Source organism: Pteropus medius, unplaced genomic scaffold, assembly GCF_902729225.1.
Source record: "Pteropus medius unplaced genomic scaffold, Ma_sr-lr_union100, whole genome shotgun sequence".
Lineage (NCBI taxonomy): Eukaryota > Metazoa > Chordata > Mammalia > Chiroptera > Pteropodidae > Pteropus > Pteropus medius.
Genome location: NW_024342257.1, coordinates 5,253,081 through 5,280,436, shown reverse-complemented (window position 1 = coordinate 5,280,436; position 27,356 = coordinate 5,253,081). Strand labels below are relative to the sequence as shown.

Below are 27,356 nucleotides of genomic sequence, written 5' to 3'. Positions count from 1 at the left end.
AGAACAGATGTCTACCAGAGAAAGAAAGTGCTGTTTATTTGTCAAAGTGTTTTTGGTGACTTGTGATGGCTCAAACTAGAGTAAACAGAAAGGGGAATACATTGGTTCATAACTGAGAATTTCAAGAGGTTGATTGATATCAGGCATGTTAGGATTCCGCTTCTGGATATTTATCCAAAGAAATACGAAACAGTTATCTGAAAAGACGTATGCATCTCTATGTTCATTGCAGCATTGTTTATAATAGCCAAGATATGGAAGCAACCTAAGAGTCCATCAATAGACGAATGGATAAAGAAGATGTGGCATGTATGTATGTATGTATGTATGTATGTATGTATGTATGTATGTATATAATGAAATATTACTCAACCATAGAAAAGAATGAAATCTTGCCATTTCTGACACCATGGATGCACACAGAAGGTACTATGCTAAATAAATAAGACAGAGAGAGAAAAATATCATATGATTTCACTTAGATGTGGAATCTAAAAAACAAAGTAAATTAACAGACAAAACAGAAACAAACTCAGATACACATAACAAATTGATGGTTGCCAGTGGGAAGGAGGCTAAGGGACTGGTGAAAAAGGTAAAAAAGGATTTAGAAGTATAAATTGGAAGTTTATAAAAATAGTCATTGAGATGTAAAGTATAGCATAGGGAATATAGCCAATAATATTGTAATAACTATGTAAGTTAACGGATAGGTACTATATGTATCAGAGTGATCACTTTGTAAGGTATATAAATGTCTAATCAAATGGTGTGCACTTGAAAGTAATATAATGTTGTATGTCACCTGTAACTGAAAAATAAATTAATATGAAAAAACACTTTATATTATACCAAGCCATCCTGGGCAGGGATTCATTTTCTTCCAGTGATGTACAAACTAGTTGAGACTGTAGACAAGAAACACAACCATAAAATACTGTGACAACATAAAGATTACAGAAAGGTAGCAATTAATTAAGCTTAATGTAAGTTAGGGAAGCCTTTCAAAAGAAAATGACTCTTGAATTAATCCATAAGGCCTTGTAAAGCTTAATTTGGCATGTTCAAGTAGGGAGGACATATCTGGCATAGGGAACAAAGAGTATATGCAAGTCATAGAGAGGAGGTTGTAAAAGTTGCAAGTAGATTTGTACTGCCTTCATTTGACAAATATTTATTGAGCATGCACTATGTTGCAGATATTATTCTAGGCATCTAGTCATTAGATATACCACAGTGAACAAAATTTGAGAAAAATCTCTTCCCATCATACAACTTACATTGTCTTGGGGACAGAGATAAAATTTCTAAGTATATATGATGACGATTAATGCTAGGAGAAGATAAAACAAGAAATAAATAATAGTATATAGTATCAAGGGGATGGTCACAATATTAAGGGGTATAGACTGGGAAGGCTGGGAATAAAACGAGACATGGGAGGCACCCAGAATATAAAATTTAAGTAGGCACTCACATTCCGTTGCCAACCCTGTACTTGCACAAGAGTGAGAGTGAGTTTCTTTAAATTTTGTGTCCTGGGAGCCTTGCTTGCCTCACCCTAGTCCCAGTCCTGTGTTCTGGCAAGTGTTATTTTACTAGAAAAGTAGATGAGAGTACAAACCATTCTTACATCTGAAGAAGAACATCCCAGCAAGTTCAAAAACTCTCAGGCAGAGAGTTTTCATGAGAGTACGGTGAGACGAAGGAAAGGCAGGAGAGATATGCAGGAGTAAGAACATAGAGAGCCTTGCTTGTCAACTGAAGAATCTGAAATTGATCATGAAGACAATGATGGAAGGTCTTTACTAGGTTTTAAATGGGGGTAGGCATGTGGTCAGGTTTGAATTTTAGAGATATCATTGTGGTTGAAGCATGAAACACGATGTCAATGGAGAAGAAACTCTATAAAAGATGTTTAAGGTGTAAAATAAATTAACACTGTGGAAAAAGCGTGTTACTGAGAGTATTAATATAGGCTCAAATCAATGATAGAGGATGAGCAGAAAAGGCAATGTGGTTTCTGTTAAAATGTTTCTGTGTTCAGTCTTAGTCTTCAAACATTTACAGTGTTCAGGAAGAGGTGAGAAAGAATAGGATCTTCCAACAAAATGTTATTACAGTGATATGCAATTTCCAAGTTGGTGGAGGATGCAAATGTCTTGATAGCAATCACATAATATGTGGGTTACACACCTCTTCTTATTTAGATTTAGAGATTATTTTTTTAATTCAATTTGGTCTGCTATCTTCACACTAAATTTTAATTTTTAGGGATGGGCCTCAGCAGGAAGGCAAATTAGAATATTTTAATGGAGGAGAAATAGAAGGTGTAAAAAATACAGAAAAAATAAAATTTCCAACAACAATAAAAGGACACCTTTTGCTTCTCTGTGTGTGTGTTCTTACCACCCAAAATCTCGTTTCCTTCTGTCAAAATATATTTGTCTTCCTTTACCCAATTTGCTCTCACCCCACCCTCCTTTCCCTTTGGTAACCGCCATTTCTCTGTATCTGTAAGTTTGTTTTGTTTTGTTTTGTCAGTTTGTTATTTTTTTTTGTTTTATATTCTACATATGAGTGAAATTATGATGATTTTTTGTCCTTTACTGTCAGACTTATTTCACTTAGAGTAATGCCCTCAAGGTTTATTCATGTTGTTTCAAATGACAATATTTCATCTTTTTTATGGGTGAATAGTATTCCATTGTGCATGTATGTGTGCGTGTATCTTCTTTATCCATTCATTTGTGGATGGCAACTTAGGTTGTTTCCATCATTTGGCTATTGTAAATAATGCTGCATCAATATAAGAGTACATATATTTTTACAGATTAGTGTTTTCATATTCTTCAGATAAATAACCAGAAGAGGAATTTCTGGATCATATGGTAACCTCCATACTATTTTCTCTAGTGGCTGCACCAATTTACAATCCCACCAACAGTATATGAGGGCTCCCTTTCTCCACATCCTCTTCAACACTTATTTCTTGTCTTTTTGATAATAGCCATTCTAAAAGGTATAAATCGATATCTCATTGTGGTGTAACTCATTTTTGATAAACAAAAATGGTTCATTTCTTTAGCACATTTCCTAACTTTGTAATCTTTTTATGCTGATTTCCCACTGCTTCAGGCTGCCTCATGTTCTTTTGTTAGAAGTTGAGGACATCAGGGCTAGCACTGTGGTTTTTATTCCATATGTAATTAATGGCGATTTTTACTCATACAAGAAAATACTTTTATGGCATTGTATTCAAAATGGATATAAAATATATATCAAGAAAGAGTACATTGTATTTGATGGATATTTTATCACAAAATTATACTGTTGTCTGAATGTTAAATAATTGACTATTAATAAGAGCTCTTTGGTTACAAGATTAAGGCCATGTTGCTTTGGTTTATGCAAAATAAGAAGAATGTATTAAATCACTCAATATGGTTCTTTTAAAAAAATTGATCAAATACGATATATAAAATATTTGGCACACTGCTTGGTTCATAATAAATACTATGAGACAGATATTATCATCCCTATTTTTCAGGTCAGGAAACTGAAGCTCTGAGTGTTTGACTATCTTGACCAAGGTCACATAGGTACTAAGTGGCAGAATTGGGATAAAAAAGAAAATCAGTTGATTTCAGTAAATTATGTTATCTGTAATTTGCTCATGATAATTGACATCTTTATGAAATAGAAAGTTAGAACAGGTAAGTGGTTAAAAATAATATAGTAAGGGGTTTTGTAATGGGCTGAACTGTGTTCCTCCAAATTCATAGGTTGAATCCCTAATCCACAGTACCTCAGAATGTAATTGTGTTTGGAGATAGGGTATTTAAAGTGGTAATGAAGTTAAAACGAGATCATTAGGGTGGGCCCTAATCCGATATAAATGGTGTCTTTGTAGAGGAAATTTAAACATTATAGAAAAGTTTTTATTTAAATACAATCATCCTGCTTCCTGCCACTCAAAGCAAATAACATTTTACTTTTTTTTCCAGTTGTTTATAATGCATTTTCTACTTATATAAAGTATCTATTTTATATTTCAAACATTATAAATTTAACATTTTCTCATGTTACTGAAAACTTCTCATAATCATATTTTAATAGTCTTGTTCTATTTCATCATACATCTATTTTTGTACATTTAAAATATTCACATTTTTACTACTCTGAGTAACACTACAGAGCATCTATATGAGTTGTTTTCAAAATATGATTATTTTCTTAAACTAGATTCCCAAAAAGAAGATTATTAGATTGCAGTTCTAGGAATGTGTGTCTAACATATACTATATACACAGCAATGCTGTAGATATAGTTAATGTATATCACAAGATGGAAAATAATATTTATTAGGCATTTATATGAGCCAAATTCTGTTAGATCCTTTAATATATATTACTCATTATTCATATGAGACTATGTGTCACCTTATATCCATATTAAATGTGAAACAGGCTCAAAAGGGTTAAATAATTTGCTCAAGGCCACATAACTAATGAATGGCAGAGCAATAGGCTACCAAAAGGTACAACTCTATTGAACTGAGGGAAAGACTATTCTATCTTCACTGTGCAGATTTTTTGCTTATTTCTTTGTTTGTTGTTTGTTTCCTGTGAGAAGAACAATTTATATCTCAGGAAGTATGCATTCTTCTTTGATTATATCCAGTTAGATGAAAGGCTATAATCCCCAGTGTGCTCTGCTTCTATGGCCCTCATCTCTGTGTTGTATATTAGGAATTATTCTTTCCATGGATGGAGGAAGAATCACCTTTGGGCTTGTGAAAATCATGCAGAACTGTCTGAATAGATTGCTGCAACAAGCCTATGAGCAGATGATATAGGAAGGGCTAAGCCTCTTCATGACTACACTTTTGCTGCCTGTGCCATTTTTCTTCAGGGATGGATTAATTTAGACCACCTATACATTTGTCTGTCTAGTTTCACAAGTAAAAGAGTTAGTGGGAGTTTTCCCCATGCCCTGGCAAGTGACTGAATTATTTCATAATCTTGATTTTCAATGTTTATGCTAGTTTTTTGAATTTTATTGAGTAGCTTAATGGAACTTGAGAGATGACAGGCCACTGGCTGATAACTTAATTATTATCAATATTTATATAGAAATCTATTTCCTAAATATTAAAAATGTATATATTGCAAAAGGTCCAATCTTTATTTGCTCATCTTGGTCAGAAAATGAAAATTTGTAGCATATTATAGCTGAAATAGAATAGTTATTCATGACTTCTGAGCTGAATACATGTGCATTTTTATAGTTATCTAATAGTAACACTCTATACTCTGGTGGTTTTGCATAATTTTTAGTTATGATATTGCCTTAACCACTTGCATGGCAAAAATCATGTTGGAACAATTTAATATTTTAGCTCTGACAAGAATTAGCCTGGGCTTATATATAAATTATATGTCAAGAATGCCTTCACTAAAGAAATATATGTGTGTTCTAGCATATGTAGGGATTTCATGGTTAATTTTATAACATCTAACATCATATTCTCATTTTGACATTTTCTAATTTTCCAATTTTACTATAAAATAATTTGCAGGATATTCATCTATGATATTGCCTGAGGCCACAACTCTATTTTCAAAGTGCAGATTTCTGAAGTAAGTTAAGTATTGCGTAGTAATTTCCTATGTGCACATAAATTGTACATACTTTCTAGAATAAGTGCTTATTTGCCTATTTATAGAATGTGCTTCTGAAATTATCTGTGAGTTTAAGATTTATATGTACAAATACACTAAAATGAGAATGTTTAAAACAGGTTTTTGTTTATTTGGGCAGTTTCTGGGACAGAGAAGCAATTGGTGCATTTTTAAATTGCTGCATTATTATTGCCTAGTACAGATTTTAATCAAAATTGAGGAGCAATTTAAGCTCTTGGGAACAAAGCACACTTCAAATCTTTAACTAATTTAAATTTCTAAAGTTGCTCTTCTCAATGGCTCTAAAATCAATTTGGTCTTTCATTGCCAGAAACTGTGTAAATAAAATGGGAACTGAGAATGATTCGTACCATATGCAATGTGTACTGTCTAAAGATGGCAACAAGAAAGCTGAGAAGAGAAATAATTTAATTTGTAAATCACACTTAAAGAAATTTAGAGAAGAAAAACAAAACAAAACAAAAACCTTTCCCATTGCTGCAGTAAGTGATATGAGCTTCTTTAATTGGTCTATTCAGCAGAAGAACTGCTTTAAAAAATCAAATTAGTTGGTATAGGATGACATCACCAGTCAGACATTACCAGAAAAATGCTCAGACTATTGACAGAAATCAATGATTTCTAGAACGATGTAGGCATGGTGGGTTTTGAACCAGGATACGAGGAGGAAGATTGTACTGATACTAATGATTCCTGAATTATATGATTTTTTTCATAATATACAGACTCCTACAGTATATGTGGAAAAAATACCAGAAACAGAAGATGCCATGGTTTGTAAGCTCAGTGTCAAAGATTATGAGTTAATACAGGTTAAAGAGAATTACATGCCAGGTATACAGAATATTTATTTAAGAAAATAGAAAACTAAGTGATGTCAGAAGCATGGAGGGACCTTCCCTGATCTCTCCCCTTGAAATTACAACAGACCAAACACCTATAATTCAACATATTATACCCAACCTGCACACAAGCACATCTGAGAGATCTGCACATCAGAGCATCTGAAGGCAGGCCAGTCTCCTGAGATAGGAAGGTAGAAAGGGAAAGAAGATCAAGACAGGCACTACAGACTTCAGCCCGGAGCTCGCTGAAAGACAAGAGAATTACATGGCAGTATTTTGGCTCTTTGAAGCCCCAAACTGTCCTGACTGAGTGATGAGCATATTCTATGCAGTGGAGCCTAGAGACCAGGGTAGAGAGTGAGGCAGAGACTGAGTGTAGAGGGGTAATAGCTGTGGCTTAGCAACTGCCATTGCCAGGCAGAAGCTGAGTCACAGGAGCCTGGGTACCTCTCCTACCCTCCCAGAGCTAGCAACAAGACCAAAGGGAATCTGCAGCAACCAGAATTGAAACACACACTGCAGCCATTCCCACTGACAGGAGTGGGGATATAGAAGCAAGGCACCTGAAGCTTGAGGGTCAGCCTTAGGGGAAGGACAATAGCCACACACACCACTGACTTCTCCCAGTCCACTCCACCCTGACCCAGTTGGTATGATTCAGAAAAAGAAGAAGAAGAAGAAGAAGAAGAAGAAGAAGAAGAAGAAGAAGAAGAAGAAGAAGAAGCAGCAGCAGCAGCAGCAGCAGCAGCAGCAGCAAAGCATTGCATCTGAATGTCTGAATGTTGGGAATGTTCCAGGAATTCAGGACCTTTTAGGGCAAATCATGCGAGCAGGAAGAAGAGGAGACAGGTGCTGCAGAATGCAGCCTGGAGCCCTCTGCAGAATGAAGGGAAGGGGAAAATATGTGGTGGTTTTTAATTCTTGGAAGCCTTGAATAGTTCTACCAGAGTGACCAGCATACTCTATGCAGCAGAACCCAGTGAACAGGACAAAGAACAAGGCAGAGACTGAATACAGAGGGTAACAGCTGTGTTTTAGCACCCACCATTGCCAGGCAGAAAGCTGAGTCATGCAGCCTGGCCACCTCCCCACTTCCTCCCAGAGCTAACAGCAGGCCTCAGCATTGCATCTGACTAATTGGGCAGTACCAGGACTTCAGGAGCTCTTGAGAGGCTTGGATCCCCTTTCACCCTGCACATTCCTCCATGGGAGAGAAACCCTTGGACCAAGGCAACCTGGTTACAGAGGAGAAACATACCTACCCAAGGCATTTTAATAATAAAGATCATTTTTAGCCTCAAAGCAGATATCCAGGACACCTGGGCAGTGCAGGGGGTTGGGCACCACCTACTGGAAATCAAAGGAAAAATCTCTTCTCAACTTGCTAAAAAGAGATCATGATATAATGAATTTTCTTGTTTTTTCCAATAAAGTACATTTCCCTTAATGCCTAGACAAAAAAAAAATAATAATAATAATCTATCAAATACCATGAGTAAACAAGGTGACCAGGCAGCTTAGAAAGAAAATGAAAAATCACCAGAAAATAAACTTAAATATATAAAAAAAAATGCAATTTAAATGACAGAGAATTCAAGATTGTACTTCTGAAAAAATTCAACGAAATGCAAAAATAAATCCGATCAACAGTTCAAATAACTTAGAAGCACAATCAATGAACAACAGGAATACTTTGTCAAAAAGATTAAAACTCTAAAATAAAACAAATAAAATTACTAGAGATGAATAACTCATTAAAAGAGATGAAGAATGAAATAGCAAGCTTAGGAAATAGAGCTGAGTAAATAAAGGAAAGAATAAGTGATATCAAGACAGAAATCTTGAAATGATGCAGAAAAGAAGAGAGACACTTGAGAGTAAAAAAATGAAAGAAATATACAAGAACTATCTGAAAGAGCAATATAAGACCAATGAGTATACCAGAAGGCAAAGAGAGAGAGAAGGGAACAAAGAGTATATTCAAACAAATAGTAGATGAGTATTTCTCAAACCTATGGAAGATAAAAACAAAACAAAAAAAAACGGGGTCTTCAAATCTAGGAAGCAAAAAGAAAACCTAATTATCCTGACCCAAAAAGACCTTCTCTAAGACACATTATATTTAAACTGCCAAAATTAATGACAAAGAAAAAATTCTTAATGCAGCCGGGGGGGAGGGGGCAACAACTTATAAAGGAAAACTCATTAGATTATCATCAGACTTTTCAGCATAAACTTTACAAGCTATGAGAGAGTGGAAACAAATATTCAAACTATTGACAGAGAGAACTTACCAGCCAAGAATAATAATATATCTAACAAACTTCTTTTTTAGATATGATGAAGCAATAAAGCCCCCTTGAGATGTACAAAAACTGAGAGAATTTTCCACTACAAAGCCTGGATTACAGGAAATACTGAAGGGGATCATTCTTCCTGAAAAAAAAAAAAAGGATGAAAAATACATAACTATAAGTAAGATGATTAACAGGCAGACAGAAAAAGGAAGGTGCAGCCCTCACTAAGAACAGGGTATTGTAAGCTTAAATATTATGCATTAATTAAAGGTAAAAAAAGACACTTTAAAAAGAGAAGACAACAGCAGCTGCAAACTAGAAATGAACATACAACATAAATACAAATAATTTGAGACAATAATAACAGAAAAGGAGACGTAGTAAAAATCTAAATCTTCAAAGTGGATTGGAGATAAAGCACACACAGAAGAAGAAAGGACTATTTTATGTATATTTATAAAACTTCCTATTAGTCTCTTCTACACACACACACACACACACAAATCAAGTGAGACACATAACACCTATAAAATAAAAGTAAGGGAGAAACCATGATAAAATATATGCGAAAATAAGGACAAAAAAAAAAGGAATGTCAGCTGTAGCGAATGAAGCTGTTATGGAAAACTATTATTTTGTAATTGTCTAAATATCTTGGTGGACTGACTCAATAATACTAGAAGAGAAAAAGCAGAAGTGTAGCCCTTCTTGTATGCAAAGCTGACTTCAAGATAAAAAAGGTAATGACAAACAATAATAGGCACTTCATAATGACAAACAGGACCATATATCTGAGAAGACTTAATAATTACCAATATATATGCTCCCAATCAAAGAACATCAAAATATATAAAGTCACTACTAACAGAACTAAGAAGAGAAACTGACAAAAACACAAGTATGGTAGGGGACCCATATACTCCATGGTCAGCTATGGATAGACCATTCAAACGGAATATCAATAAGGAAATAACCTTCAGTGACACATCAGATCAATCATATATCTATAGATCTATCTATAATTGACATCTGTAGAGCCATTAATCCCAAAGTAACAGATATACATTCTTCTCTAGTGCACATGGAACATTGTGAATGATATATTGGGACAAAAAAAAAAAAACTAGCCTCAAAAATTTAAGAAGATTGAAAATGAAGCATGTATATTCTGAGACCATAATTCTTTGAAGTTGAAGATTAACTGTCAAAAGAAAGCAAGAAGAACCACAAATATGTGGATATTAAAAAAATGTTACTAAACAACTACTGGGTCATAGAAGAAATAAAAGGAGAATCAAGAGATACATAGAAACAAACAAGAATTAAAATACAACATATCAAAACTTTTGGGATGCAGCAAAAGCAGTAATAAAAAAAAAGTACATATCATAAAGGCTTTTTCTCAAGAAACTAGAAAGATCCCAAACAACCAACCTAACATTACATCTTTTAAAACAAAATAAAGAAAAACAAATGAAGCTCAAGGTCAGCAGAAGGAGAAAATAAAAACTAGAGCAGAATTAAATGAAATTGAGAACCAAAAGATAATAAAAAATATTAATGCAAAAGAAAGCTGGTTCTTTGAAAATATTAATAAAATTAACAAACTCCTGGCTAAACACTAAGGAAAAAAGAGAAAGGACACAAGTAAAAAAAGTCAGAAGTGAAAAAGACAGATATCACCCAATAACAAAAGATCATGCAAGAATAATATTAAAGATTATATACAATCAAACAATTACCTACAAGAAATATACAACCTTCCTAGACTGAATTATACAGAACTGGAAATTCTAAACAGACCAATCAACATTATGGAAATGAAATAATCATCAAAAACCTTCCAAAAAGTAAAAGTCCAGGACCACATGACTTCACCAGTAAATTCTACCAAACATTCAAAGATTTAATACCTGTTCTCAAACTTTTCCAAAAAATTGAAGAAAAGGCAATACTTCCTAACTCATTTAATGAGGCCACGAGTACCCTGATACCAAAACATGGTCAAGATAACACAAACACAGCAAAGTATAGACCAATATCTGTGATGAATACAGATATGAAAATCCTAAACAAAATACCAGCAAATCTAATACAACAACACATTAAAAATATTATAAATCATGATCAATTGGGCTTAATTCCAGGGGCATAGAGATGGTTTAAAGTAGGAAAATCAATTAATATGATACATACACCGCAGAAACAAATTAAAGGATAAAAATCATATGAACATATGATGGATGCAGAAAAAGCATTTGGCAAGACACAGTATACATTTATGCTTAAACACTTAACAAAATGAGTACAGAAAGAAAGTATCTCAACATAATAAAAGCCATATATGCAAAACTCTCTACTAAAATTTTACATAATGGTGAAAAACAAACAAACAAACAAAAATCTTTCTTCTATGATCAGGAACAAGATAAAGCTGTCTGCTATCACTGTTATTATTCAATATAGCGTTGGAAGTCCTAACTAGAGCTATCAGGGAGGAGAAAGAATTAAAAGACATCTAAATATAGAATTAAGTCATCAAATTGTCACGTATGGAAAACCCTAAAGATTCCACTAAAAAAAAAAATACTATTAGAAACAATAAACAAATACAGTAAAACCTTAGGATAAAGAAATCAATGTACAAAAATCCATACTGTTATTATATTCTAATAATGAAGTTTTAGATAAAGAAATAAAAAAAAATCTTTTGACATTGCAACAAAAATAATAAAATACCAAAGAATAAATCTAATGAAGCATGTGAAGGACATATACGACGAAAACTATAAGATATTATTAAAAGAAAATGAAGACACAAAGAATGGGAAGATTGTGTTCACGGATTGGAAGAATCAACATAGTTAAAATGATCATATTACCTAAAGCATTATACAAATTTAATGCAATACCCATCAAAATCCCAATGGCATTATTTAAAAAAATAGAACAAATATTATCAGATTTATATAGAAGCACAAAAACCCCAAATAGCCAGAGCAATCCTGAGAATACAAATCAAGGCCAGAGGTATCACTCTGCCTAACTTAAAATTATACCACAAAGCGACAATAATAAAAACAGCACCGTACTGGCAGAAAAACAGACACACAGACCAATGGAACAGAATTGAGAGTTCGGAAATAAACCCCAGTGTATATGAGCAAATAATTTTTGAAACAGGTGCCAAAAACACAATGCAGAAAGGAATGTCTTTTTAATAAATGGTGCTGGGAAAACTGGAAAGCCACATGCAAAACAATATAACTAGATTGCTATCTGTCACTATATACCAAAATTAACTCAAAATAGATGAAAGACCCGAATAAAAGACCTGAAACAATAAATCGCATATAAGAAAAAACATAGGTACTAAAGTCATGGACCTTGGATTTAGAGAGAATTTTATGAATTTTACCTCAAAGGCAAGGGAATAAAAGCGAAAATAAATGAATGGTACTATGTCAAACTAAAAAGCTTCTGCACAAAAAAAAAAAAAAAAAAAAAAAGTCAACATGACAAAGAGGCAACCATCCAAATAAAAGACTATATTTGTAAATAATGCTTTTGATAAGGGCCTAATATCCAAAATATACAAAGAACACATACAACTCAATAACAACAACAACAACAAAAGAATCTAATTTAAAAATGGGCAGAGGACCTGAACAGATACTTCTCTGAAGAAGACATACAAATAGTCAACAGACATATGAAAAGATGTTCAATTTCACTAGCTTTTAGGAAAATGTAAATCAAAACCACAATGACATTTCATCTCACATCTGATAGGTTGACTATCATCAATGAGACAAGTAATAACAAGTTGTTGGAGAGGATGCAAAGAAAAAGGAACTTTCATACACTGCTGGTGGAACTGCAAATTGGTAAAACCACTATGGAAACAGTATGGAGGTTCCTCAAAAAACTAAGAATTGAATTGCCATATGATCCAACAATCCCTCCACTGAGTATTTACCCCCAAAAAACCTGAAAACATTTATCCACCAAGATATATATACCTGATATTCTATGCAGCATTGTTCATGGTGGCCAATAAATGGAAACAATTGAAATGTCTTTATAATTTTTATTTTTATTTTTTATCTGTATCCAGATGTTTGTTTGTTTTTTGTTTGTTTGTTTGTTTATGGTGAAATTAGTTAACAAAATCCAGTTAGTTTCAGGTGTACAATTCAAAAGTAAGGCATATATATATACACACACATATTGCATTGTGTGTTCACCAACCTTCCTCCCTCCCCCGCAACTCTCTGGTAACCACTAGTCTATTGTCCATGTCCAGGAGTCTCTGCTTGTTTGTCCTGTTTGTTTGTTGCTTTTAGGTTTATATTCCACATATAAGTGGTATCATGTGGTTTTCAACTTTTTCTGTCTGGCTTATTTCACTTAGCATGATTATCTCAAGGTCCATCCACATTGCCACAAAAGGAAACAGGAATCTCAATAAACTTTAAATATTTTATATAAAACATATTGCTGTTTCAATTATTCAAACTCTTGCCTCTTCAGAAACCTCATTTATTGAATCCTAAATCCCCATGAATCTTTAACCTTTTTCCTGAGAATTCTTAAAAAATAATGACATATATCAGCAATGCTGTACACTACTTCATGACTCAGTATAATTTCTCCATAAAAATTTTAAAAAGTTTATTTAAAATTACATGTGAATAAAAAGAGCTGAAATTCTTTATGCCTAATAACTTTTCACATTTTAGCTCTCACCTCATTTGGGAACTTGCTCTATTAGTTATTAGTTTTTATATATTTGCTCTCTACCTCTATACCAGCTCTTTACTTAACCTTTAAAATATCTCAACTTTCTTACATTTAAAAATAAACTCTCTATTGGGAAATGCCATAAGTAAAATGGTGGAGTATGAGACCAGCCAAGCTGGCGTAGAAGGTAGGTGTGCATGCTTTCTCTTGTGACCACATCAAAATTACAACTAAACTACAGAACGACCATCACTGGGATTTGCCTGAGGTCTGGCTGAACAAAATTCCTACAATCATGGATTTACAGAAGAGGCCACCTCGAGACTGGTAGGAGGGACAGAGATGTGAAATGAACATGTCTCACAACAGCAAGTGGTGGTCAAGAATCTGGAGGGTTATCTTGGCTGCAGAGGTCTCTCTGGAAGAGCAAGGGATCCCAGCCCCACACCAGGCTCCCCAGACCAGGGCTCCAGTGCCGGAAAAAGAAGTCTCAACAACCTCTAGCCATGAAAACGAGTGAAGATTGTGGCTGAGTGAGACAGAGGGCTGCGAGAGTTGTAGATGTTCCTCTTAAAGTGACCACATGTGGACTTACTCCCTGATGAACTAACTTGCTCTGAGCTTCAGCTCTGAGGCAGCTGCTCCAGGGGTGCCAGGGATATATATGGAGACAATGAGTTGTTAGGCTACAGGGAGAGAACTAGAGGGGCAGCCTTCTCCCAGACACAAGTTCTGGTAGTATTAATTATTCCTTGGTTGAGTCCTCCCTATTCTCAATGTGCAGATGCAGGAGATCACTATATCTGAGTCTCCATCGACCTGGATAACACAGGTAGCTCCACCCAAGGAATTTTGAGACTCTGCCTCTCTCAGCTTGTGGGCCCACAAAATCTGCCTTGAGTTTATTCCATACAAATGACCTACCTTGGCTCATGCTGCGGACTTTCCTAAAATCTCTCAAAGGCTCACAAAACCCAAAGAAGCAGCATCTGGCCTCAGTGTGCCCCATACCTCTTGTTGAGCAGTCTCAAGCCTGGCACTACCAGAAGCCAGCCTCAGCTTCTGACTTGGCCTCTCAAGACACATTCAAACCCAGTGTGTGTGGTAGCCATGTGCAGATTGCTTGGTGATTCTTACCAGTTGGCCTTGGAAGTTGATAGGCTGTGGCTGAACTTGGCCTGCAGGTGGGCTTCTCCCAGAAGGCCTTTGGGCCAGCACACTCACTGGCCTGCTTCAACCTGCAATGGAGAATGAGAACCACCCATGGCTGCATCTGAGGAGGACACACCCATAGGGAAAACTGGGCAGGCACCAGAGCCCTGCTAAAGTGAATCCTGCTCCATAAGCTCAGCTCTTGATAGTCTAATCTTCACAAACAATTAGCCCAAGGGTTGGTCCCTCCCATTGCTGTGCAAACAGCAACCGAAGCATACCTTGAGCACCTCAGTCAGATGACCAGAGAAGACTGTGCAACTGGGCACCACAGGACACCTATTACATAAAGTTGTTCCACTAAGACCGGGAGACTTAGGAGCCTTACCTAATACATAGAAACAAACCCAGGGAAGCAGTCAAAATGGGGAGACAAGGAAAGATGTTCCACATGAAAGAATAGAACAAAGCTCCAGAAAAAGAGCTAAACAAAGTAGAGACAAGCAATTTATCAGATGCAGAGTTCAAAACACTGGTTATAAGGATTCTCAATGAACTTAGGGGAAGAGTAGATAAATTCAGGGAAAATTTTAATAAAGGGATAGAAAGGTACAATGGAAATGGAAAACATAAAAGGGAATCAGTCAGAAATGAAGAATACAATATCTGACATGAGAACATTAGAGGGAGTCAACATAGTGGATGAAGGAGAGGATCGAATCAGCAATTTGGAGATTGGGGTAGTGGAGGACACCCAATCCGAACAATAATAAGAAAAAAATTCAAAAACATGAGAATAGTTTAAGGGGCTTCTCAGACAACATCAAACACAACAACATTCTCGTCATAGGGATATCAGAAGGAGAAGAGAGAGCAAGAAATTAAAAACCTATTTCAAAAAATAATGACAGAAAACTTCACTAACTTGGTCAAGGAAATAGTCATAAAGCCCAAGAAGTGCAAAGAGTTCCAAACGACATAAACCTAAAGAGATTCACACCAAGACACATCATAATTAAAATGCTATAGGTTAAAACAGAGAGAAAATCTTAAAATAGTAAGAGAAAAGCAACTAGTTACCTACAAGGGAACTCCTAAAAGACTGTCAGAGATTTCTCAATAGAAACTTTGCAGACCAGAAGGGCTTGGCACTAAATATTCAAAGTGGTGAAAATCTAGGACCTACAACCAAAATTACTCTACCTGGCAAAGCTATCATTTAGAATCAAAGGACAAATAAAGAGCTTCCCAGACACAAAAAAGCTAAAGGAGTTCACACCAAACCAGTATTACAAGAAATGTTAGAGGGACTTCTTTAAGAAGAAGAAGAAGTATGTATCAAAAATATGAATAAAGAATGGCAATACTATGTATCTGTCAACAAATACTTCAAATGAAAAAGAAATAAATGCTCCAATAAAAAAAATAAGGTGGCTGAATGGATAAGAAAACAAGGCCCTTGCATAGGTTACCTACAAGAAACTTACTTCAGATCAAAAGATACACAGAAACTAAAAGTAAATAGATGGAAAAGATATTTCATCATGAATCTAGAGAGTTTTTTGCTGAGTGGAATAAGTCAAATAGAGGAAGACAAATACCATATGCTTTCACTTACATGTGGAATCTAAGGAACAACATTAATAAAAAAAAAACAAACAAACTCAGATACAGAGAACAGTTTGAGGGTTACCAGATGGGAGGAGGTTTGGGGGGGTAGGTGAAAAGGGGGAAGGAATTGAGAAGTACTACAAAATGATAGTTACAAAATAGTCACGTAGATATAAAGGATAGCATAAGGAATATAGTCAATAATATTGTAATAGCTATGTATAGTGCTAGATGTGTACTGGATTTATGGAGGTGATTACTTCATGAGTTATACAGATGTCTAATCACTATGTTGTACACCTAAAACTAATATAATGTTGTATGCCAACTATTATTAAAAAATAAAAAATATATATATTAAAAAAAAATGGTGGAGTAGGTAGCTCCAAACTGTCAGAACTCTGGAAAACAGTCAAAGATTTACAGCAACCAACTAAATGCTAATTCAAGAGATAGGCAACTTAAACTGGTAAGAAAGCTTTACGGCATTTTTACTTGCTTTTGCTCCACTCTGTCCCAAACTCAGAGATGGCCTTAAAGACACCACACTACATTCCCAGTGTCAAACCCCGGTCCCTGTTTCCAAAGGAAGCATATCATACATTAGTCACAAAGTATCATGTTTGTATGTTCTGACTTGTCAGGAAGCTACCGAAAGGCCTGACACAAGGCTCTTGACTATGTTTTGCATAACTGAGAAGTCATTCAAGACTGAAAAGTGGCAACTTTTTCATTTGCGTACACCGCTCAAAAACATTTTAAGGTGAACTAAAAACCAGTGATTACCTGGGGTAAAGATTACAGTCGAGACAATGGACTGCCTTAAACTCTGGAAGAAAAGCTGGAGAGAGATTATTTGGGAATTTAGGTTATTCTAAAGTGTCTTTGTAATACTAAGGAATTTAGAAGGCCACACACATCAGTGCAGGACAAATGCTCAGAAAGACCTGAGAAGACCCTAATTTTTGACCTCTGGCTGACCTCTAAGCTCAATTCGAGCAGAAAATGAAAGCTAAAGCAGATTTGTAAGCAGTCTAGCTAATTGATTTATTATTATTACTATTATTATTATTATTAGCACTTAACATGAGATCTACCCTCTTAGCAAATGTTTAAGTGTATAATACAGTATAGTTAACTATAGGCACTATGCTGTACAGATCTCTAGCTCTTTTTTTGTGTGTGTAAATTGAATCTTTGTCTCCTTTGACTAATACCTCACCATTTTCTTCCTTCCTTAACTGCTGGCACCCAACATTCCACTTTCCGTGTCTATGAGTTTGACTATTTTAGATTCTTCTTACTTAATATAATATCCCCAGGTTCATCGATGTTGTTTCAAATGACAGGATTTCCTTCTTTTTTTAAAGGTGAATAATATTCCACTGTATGTATATACCAAATTTTCTTTAGTCATTTATCCACTGATGGACATTTAGTTTGTGCATACCTCTTGGATATTGTAAATAATGCTGCAATGAACATGGAAGTGCTAATATCTTTTGGAGAACCCAATTCCAATTCTTTTAGATAAATACCCAGAAGTAGGATTGCTGGAGCATATGATAGTTCTATTTTTAATTTTATAAGGAACTTCCATACTGTTTTCCATAGTGACTGCACCAATTTACATTTCCACCAACAGTACACAGGGGGTCCCTTTTCTCCACACTTTTGAAAATAGTTATTTTTATAATAGCCATCCTAACAAGTGTGAAGTGATATCTTATTGTCATTTTCATTTGCATGTCCTTGATGATGAGTAATTTTGAGCAACTTTTCATGTATCTGTTGGTAATTTGGTGTGTCTTCTTTGAAGGAATATCTACTCAAGTCCTTCACTCATTTTAAAAATTGGATTACTTGAGTTTTAGCTATCAAGTTGTATGAGTTTCTTATACATTTGGATATTTATCTCACATCAGCTATATGGTTTACAAGTACATTTTCCTATTTCATATGTTGCAATTTTACTATTTCCTTTGCTATATAAAAGTGTTTTTAGTTTATTTAGTTCAATTTTCTATGTTCTTGTAGCCTCCTGTGCTTTTGGTATAATATTCATGAAATTCTTGTCAAGACCAATGTCAGGAAATTTTGTCCCTGTGTTTTCTTCTAGGAGTTTTACAGTTTCAGGTCTTACAATTAAATCCATTTAAAGTTGATTTGTGGGTGTGGTGTAAGCAAAAAGTCTATTTTTCCTTTGCTGATGGATATCCAGTTTTCTCAGCACCATTTGTTGAACAGACTATTCTTTTCCTGTTGTGCATTCTTGGAACCTTTGCCAAAGATCAGTAGATTGCATATGAGTGATATTAATTTTAGACTCCTATTCTGTTCCATTGACTTATATGTCTGTCCTTATGCCAGTGCCATATTGTTTAAATTTCAGCTTTTTAAAATATAGTTTGAAATCAAGAAGTGTAATGCTTCCATCTTTGTTCTTTCTCAAAATTGTTTTGGCTATTTAGGGTCTTTTGTGGTTCTGTATGAATTTTGGGATCGCTTTTTCTATTTCTGTAAAAATACTATTGGGATTATGATACAGATTATATTGATTATGTAGGTCATTTTGGATTGTTTGGACATATTAACAGAATTAAAACTTTCAATCTGTGAACATGGGTTGTCTTTCTACTTATTGTGTCTAATTTCTTCCATCAATGTTTTGTAGTTTTCAGTATACAAGTTTTTCCCCTTCTTGGTTAAGTTTATTCTTAATATTTATTTTTTATTATATTTTTGAGGGGGGTGCTTTTTTTAAATGAAAATTTTCCTTTTTGGGTAGTTTCTTGTTAGTGTTTGATACAATTGATTTTGTACGCTGATGTTGTATCCTAAAGATTTACTAAATTTGTTTATTACAAATTTAAAATTTCTAACAAGATTTGTGTGTGTGCGTGAAGTTGTTATGGTTTTCTATAAAAAAAAGATTATGTCATCTGCAAACAGAAATAATTGTATTTTTTCTTTCCAATTTGGATAATAGTTGGGCAGTTCCTCAAACAGTTAAGCATAGAATTACCATATGACCCTAAATTCTACCTCTAGTCATATACTCTAAAGAATAAAAATCAAACATTCAAACAAATACAAGATATGCATGCTCATGACAGCACTATTCACAATAGACAGAAAGTAAGCATAGCCTAAATGTTTACTTATATATAAATGGATAAACAAATTGTGGGATATACATACAATAGAATATTATTTAGCCATAAAAACGAAGTCTTGATACATGCTGCAACATAGATCATGTTGTTAAGAAGCCAGGCACAAGAGTTCACATATTGTATGATTACATTTATATTAAATATAGGAAGTACATAAATCAAGTGTTAGAGAATGCAGACTGGTGGTCACCAAGGGCTTGGGGATAGAGAAATGGGGCAAAACTGCTTAATGGTTAAGGGGTTTTACTTTGGAATGATTGTAATATTTTGGAACTAGATACAGGTGGTGGTTGTACAACATTGTAAATGTACTAAATGCCACTAAATTATTGATTTCAATTGATAATTTTATGTAATATAAATTTCACCTCCAAATATCTTTTTAAAAATAATCCTCTTGTGACCCTGTATGTATGTCTAGCTATCGTTGTATTGCTCTTTCTCTTCTTAGTCAAACTTCTCAAAAACTAGTCTTCACACACTCTTTAAATCCTCACTTTCCATCACTTCTCAAAGCACAACAATCTGCTTTCCACTTCAACAACAGCCCTACTGAGAACTGCTCTTGCAAAGGTTTCCAGTGACTTCCATGTTTTCCAAGTGGACATTTTCCATTTTCTTGCTAAACTTCTCTTGATTTTATATTCTGATCTTCTATTCTCATTAACCTTCAATTTCCCTATTTCTTCTTGTACTTTTTCAGTTCTTTCCTGTTGTTCATCTTCATGGGTTTCTTTCCTTTATTTTTTAACCATTGGACTTGCCCAGAGCTCCATGCTTTGCAATGCTCTCTCTCTCGATCTCATCTATTTCCATGGTTTTAAAAACAATTTGACTAGATAACCCCTAAATCTATATCTACAGCATTAATCTCACTCCCAAGCTCAAATGTATATAGCCAATTGTCTGTTGATCTTATGTACTTTGCTATATGTTATAGGTTCCTCAGATTCTGAAAACTGAACTCCTCATACTACTACTTAAACCTACTCCTGCCCCTGCATTCTAGATCGCTATAAATGGCATCACTATCCACCTGCTTACCAATATCAGAAAACCTGGGTTAGTCCTAGACATTTACTTGACATCCAATTAATATCCAGTCTGGTTGATTTTCCTTCTCATTGTATCTCAAATTCCTCTCCTCCTCTTCATCCTTAGCATAATTGAGTTGTTTCTCCTATGGACTATTATAATAATTTACTAATCATTTTATTCACTTCCTCTTTAATCCATCCACCAACCATCATTTATAGGACACACAAGTAAATACAAAACAGATCATACTATTTCTGTGCTTAGAGTACTGTGTGCTTCTTTAATGCTTATAAAATAAAGCCTCATATCCTTTGCTTGATATTCCAGGTTGTACAAAATATGGTTCTATATTTCACCAGCCTTATCCCTCACTATTTCCTATCTTACCTTTATTTAATATCAAACTCCTTATAGTTTTTCAACGTTATGCTGTTTCTCATCTCCTTTCATTTGTTTATACTCCCTCTCCCTGAAAATGTGTTTTCTATTTTTCAATTAGGTTTTGAAATACTCTTAGTCATCTTTCAAGATTCAACTAAGGCATCACCTACTTCAGAAAGCTTTTCCTGAACTTCCAGGTCAGAGAGAAAAAGTATCTTTTTGTGTTCCTATAGGATCATATACATACATATATCTCAACACTTAGTTAATTAAACCTGTGTGATTCTGATTATCTCCTTCATTTGACTATAAGACCCTTGAGGCAGGCACCATATCATTTACCTGTGCCATAAGTGCCTTTTACATTCAGTGAATGTTTGTTGTACACAAGGGCAAAAAAGGCAAAGATAGTATCATTAAATATGAGTAGTGCAGACCTTACATATATTTTTTTGATATTTGTTGACCCATAGCTTTCTTGAGACTCTTGCCTGTCTTGTCTGCATTCTCTTTGCTGGCTGCTTTCTGATCCATATTTTAGGCATGGAAATGTTCCTTTGCTAACTTCCTTTGGTAGGAAGATACTTCTATAGGAAAGCCTGGACAGTAGTTAAGTCTCCAATTTTGCAGCATGATAATGTTAGTTTACTTTGCAAACATCGTCCCTCTGGCAGTAGTATTAACTAAGGGACACTATTGTGGATATGTTTTTGCTCCCCTGTCTTGTAGATTATATGGAATCTACATCTTGCCATTTTGATTTAGTAGATATCTAGTAAGTATATTAAGACAGAAGTAAAGAAGCAACTTTTATATGATTAATGTGCACTCTTTATTTATTAACTTGTATAGATAGAAATGCAGAGGCATTCTATAAAAGATGCATATGAATAGAAAATAACTATTTTAAGGATAGAACCAAGCATATATAGGTCATTTTAGATATATCTCATAACCCAGTGGAGTGATGAAAGACTACTTCTCCATTTTACACATAGGTATCAGACACTTGAGAAGAAAATTCTCAAACTTAGAAAGTTTGTTACTAGATATTGATCTTCTTGTTTGTATACTTCATTTGTGGAAAAAATCAAACCATGACCTCAAATTTTGGCTTCCACTAAATATTTAGATCTTTTCTTTTGCTCAATTCCTTTGATGATGATCTCCTTATTGATTCTAAATATGGAACAGGACAACTAGGGCTTTCTTCAGTCAAATTACACATTGGGCTTTTCCTCCCACTAGTAATCTAATTGGTTGGATTTCAGTAGTTATTTTCACAACATTAGTAAGATAGGTGTTATTTTGCCTTTTGTGCTATGTAACTTTGTATAAATTAGTTGCTTTTCAACAGTTTTGCATGGTTAAGCACCTATATTTTTTGTTCTTATTTATAATTCTGACAATTTGTACTAGAGAGACTCAAGGAGCAGTCATTTGGACTATCATTATTGCTTTCAAAGTATTCTATCTAACCTTAAGAAAATGCCAGAATCGTTTCATTCCAGATAATTTTCTAATGTAATTTGCATGTTGTCTACAAAAAAGAATTACTTCTTAAGGATTTTTTTTCCTTTGCATGTTCTTCTTCAAAGATGGTTCAATCTAGTATGAATATTCATAAGAAAATGCTTAAAAATAAAATAACTTAGATAGTTTTATAGTGCAACAATTCTTAGATTTTAATTCTACTTCCAAACAGATTTGGCCAAAATATTTTAGTTTTAAACAGATTTGGGTTAGGAAAAGAAATAACTCATAATGAGTTATTTTTCACTCATCTGATAATTATTGGATCACTCAGTTTCAGAGCCAAAGACATTTCTTAAGTATACATTTCAGTTTGATCTCACTTATGGAAACATTACCTAGTATGGTATATCAAGAAAGAAGAGTTATTAGCTAAAATTCAACCAACTAACCAATCAAACAGAAAATCTTAGAAACCCATGAATTTAATATTTAAGCATATTTTATATGTCTGATAATTTACTGTAGGTATTTGCATATATTAAATCCTATCTTTGATGTCCTCACTGCTTCCCCAATACTCATCTTGACAGTTTTGCTGAAAATACATAAAGGAGTAAGCCCTTCCTCTGATGTTCCTGTAAGAAGATTATATAAACTTTATTTCCTAGAGCTGTTGATTTTTACCTAAACATGATTTTTTTAACCTAAACACGGTTATTTATGAGTTTGTTGTTAGCAACAGCAAAATTAAACCAGTTTAAACATATATCCAGTTTGATATGTATATATAAAACCAAACTCGGACAGTCAATTGTACTTCTGTATTATCTAACATACATTTCAGTTTTTTTTTGTGGTAATCTATTTTTAACTTTATCTTCTTATTATAAGGAGAGATAATGTCAGGAGGAGGAGAGTCATAGTCTGGGATGATTTTTTAACACTTATATAAATTCAATTATTTTATTTTGATTCCTACTGGGTTCTGGAGGCTGTTTATTGAGCATGAATGCAGCATTCCCCAAAGCAGAGCTTCTTTGAAGATGGTGGCTGCTCATTTTGTACATTGGATGCTAGATGGATATGGTAGATTTTCAGTGGTAATCTTGTAAAAGAGGAATATACATAGGATGTGTTCTCATTTTTTAACACGTAAGAAACATTGCCTGGGACCTCTCAGCAATGCTTTCCTAGGAAGGACAGATTGTGCAATGAACTAGAACATCAATCTAAATAGATAAGAACACAAAGGCAAGATAATTTGAGTCATGATGCTAATGTTACTTTGCTTATTCCAGTTGTCTTTTGGGGTCTGGGATAGTTCAGGTTAAATGTGGTTACTGAAAAGGCTTGAAGCTTTACAGAATGCTATACCAATTTATGGTATCATTTTACTATATCTTCATCAGCACTGAGCAATAGTAGTTATTTTCATCTTTAAGAATTGTATAAATAAAACTTGGTAAATATGAATTGTTAAAATTTCATTTGAATGGACATATTTTCTTACATTTATTGTCAGCTATATTGCTTCTTCCGGAATTCATCTTCTGTCTTTTTATTATTTATTATAGTGTTGTTAAAAAATCTTCACATGACAATTACATATATTCTTTATTGCTTTTTAAAGAAAATATTCCTACAGTTTCCCATTTGACTTTTAATATTATTCAAGGACATTAAATTAAGATATATACTAATCTGTGAGACTTTATATATGTGATATCATCCATTAAGATAATCTAAGATTATTCTACTTTACTCAGAGTCCAGTTAAAATTATTTCATTACAAATATTTAATTTATTTTAAAAAATAATTAATTAAAATGTTTTTTAAATCTATTTTAGAAAACATGGATTGCATTCTAAAATAATATGAATGGGAAAAAAATTTTAAGACATGACACAAAGCCATAAGGAAGACTAAAATAACTGAAGCTATTTTAACTGATCTCATTTGAACAACTCAACAGATTAGACAATTCTCTTTATTTCTTATATAAGACATACCAATTGATGCACCTGATATGCTGAATGTTCATGGCCAATAGATTACTCTTTAGCATTGGAGAGAGTGTGAAGAAATACCATTCATCTGCTACTGCTGGGAATGTAAATCAATGTAACTTCGTATGGAGTGCAATCTGCCAACCAGTATCTTTTAAAAAAAGATATTCTTTTACTCTGTAAGAAATTTATATTATATGTATGCAGGCAAGTATTTGCCAATGTATACATAAAAAGATTTTCATCATAACGCTTTTGTATTTGTAATTGTTAAAACAGGCAATAATTAATGTCCGTCAGTAGAGGACTGATTTAGTAAATTTATGAACATACAATGGAATACTATTAAAATAAATGGAAGTAAATGTATGTTTTATGTTATAGAAGATAGTCAATAAACATGGTCATTAAGTGAAAATAAACAAGTTTCAGAGAAGAATACATTATAGGAATCTATTTATAAAAAGAAAATTTTTGAAGGTATATGTAAGAGCCTTGATAATGGTTATTTCTGGTGAGTTGGACTGGAGGCTCAAGGTGGGAAAAATCCTTTTGTTTCTATTCGTATATATTATGTACCGATTTTATTTTATTATTAGCATGTAATTACTTTTATATATTTGTTTATGTTAAAAAAAAATCCATGATTGTTTAATTCAGGTTCCTTTTCTTTTTTGTGAAAGTTTTTCCAAAGACCAAGATGTGGTAAGAGAGAGAAATTAGTCTTCATTCCTATGTGGATCTGTTCCTGTAATCTGCGACTATACAGGTCTCAATTACATCCATATTTCAATTGGGGAAAACATATGTTTTAAGTTGAAAAAAATATTCTGAAACAAGATTAAAATTTGAAAATTAGCTCATGGCCTAAATCTGGCTCACCGGCACTCTTAGTATGACACAAATATTTGTAAAATTAATTTTAAGCATTCAAAAGATTATGATTTTAAATTTAAAAATTGAATTTTCTTCTTCTTTTGAAAAAAATAAAATGTTAAACTACTGAGATTCATGGAAACAATCAGCTTGAACTGAATAGTAGCTACCACTTTTATATGGGTTGTGTGACTCAATTTGTCACAAACTCACTGCTCATAATTGTCATGTATCTTGATTCTTGATAACTGAAACCTCCATAGCCACTATAGATATGAGTTGACTCATACCCTAAAACTCATGGGTGAATCATATTTTAAAAGTACATTCACCCTTTCTTTGTTAAGTTAATATGAAGATAGCAAATCATTTTTTAAAAAGTTAAGCACAAGCAATGACATCTTTTGTGTAAATTCGCAATGGTCTGCTCCAGAGTTTGATCAAAGTGAGATAAACTCACGACAGCCCTTGTCAGGCTCTTAAGATTAATGCCATACCTCAAATTGATTTTGGAAAGAAGCAGGAAAAAAAATAGATAAATGAGACACCAGCATATAGTTAAGGTAATATAAAGATCTATTTATACTACACAATACACAATAAAACTAAGACTATAGTAAGATTACAAGTTACTTAAGACTTTATATCACTGAAGACTTTATTTTGAGGAACATTACAGATAGAAACGCTATGAAGTGGATACGAATTGCAAGTACATGATATTTGTATTTCCCAGAAGGTTAGAAACAGAAAAAAAGTTTCTTGTCCAAGGTTACTAAGATCATTTTCAAAAAGATTAAGAATGGAAACAAAGCTTTTCAATTCTGTGGCATAGTCCAAAGCATGCCATTTTTCAATACAACTTTGCTAATTGAAAGAGCACAAGTAAATCATAATAAGGTTAATTCTGTATGGGCATTAAATATTAAGTAATGATTATCTGAGATAGAATGAATAAACAGAGAAGAGAAAAGTGGACATATGTACCAATTATTTTCCTTTTTGTTCATCACAATTGATAATGAATGACATAAAACACAAAGACAGAGATGGAGAGAACAATAGTGTAGCTTTATTTAAAATATGTAAATAGAGCAAAAGAGAAAGCAAAACACCATTGGTTATTACAAAGCTTTTACTTGGATTTTAGGGTTGCCAAGATTTGCCATGTTGGCTGATGGAAAACTATAGACAGCTAAACCAAGAGACTGATGAATTATTAATATCAAGACTAAAGTGGTTAGTAGACTCGAAACTAGAACAAATTAACAAAAAGACCTTTCAAATTTTAAGATGGATCATAGCTAACCTTCTAAAAAAACAAAAAATTCAAGATATATCTTTATATCTGTATAGATAGACATAGATATAGATGATATAGATATAGATTAGATATAGATATAGATATTTTTAGAAGTTTTATGTTTATAAAAAATAATCAGGCATCAAGTACAGAGAGCTCTTATATGCCACTCCCCCTTTCTCTCTCCCTATTATCCTCTATTATTGACATCTTTGATTAGTGTGGTGAATTTGTAACAATCGATGGGTCAATACTGATATATTATTATTAAGTAAAGTCTGTAGTTTACATTAGGGTTCACTCTTCATTTTGTACATTTAATAGGTTTGGACAAAAGTATGATGTTATGTATCCATCATCACAGTAACATACAGAATATTTTCATTGCCTTAAAAATCTTCTGTGCTCAACCTCTAAACATTGACCTTTCTAATGTATTCATAGTTTTGCCTTTTCCATTATGTCATATAGTTGCAATCAAACCATATGGAACTGTTTCAGATTCACTTCTTTTATCAGTATGCATTCAAGTTTTCTTCATGTTTTTATATGGCTTGATAGTTCAGTTCTTTTATTGATAAATGATATTCCATTGTATGGATGTAACACAAATTATTTATCTATTTACCTATTGGAGAACATCTTGGTTTTCTCCAAGTTTGGGAAATTTTTAATAAAGCCGCTATAAACATTTATGTCCATGTTTTTGTGTAGTCATGTTTGCAACTTGTTGAGTAAATACCAA

General features: G+C 33.5%; 1 long non-coding RNA gene across 4 annotated transcripts in view; it reads left to right on the top strand.

The window, feature by feature from the left end:
• LOC120600005 (uncharacterized) overlaps positions 1 to 27,356 on the top strand; it is a 160,818-nt gene that overhangs the window by 94,628 nt on the left and 38,834 nt on the right. For 2 of the 4 annotated variants that reach the window (XR_005652055.1, XR_005652058.1), the window contains one exon: positions 21,067 to 21,145. The exons of the other annotated variants lie outside the window; for them this stretch is intronic. This is a non-coding gene — a long non-coding RNA (uncharacterized LOC120600005). The remainder of the gene's footprint in view (positions 1 to 21,066; positions 21,146 to 27,356) is intronic. 4 annotated transcript variants of the gene reach the window in all.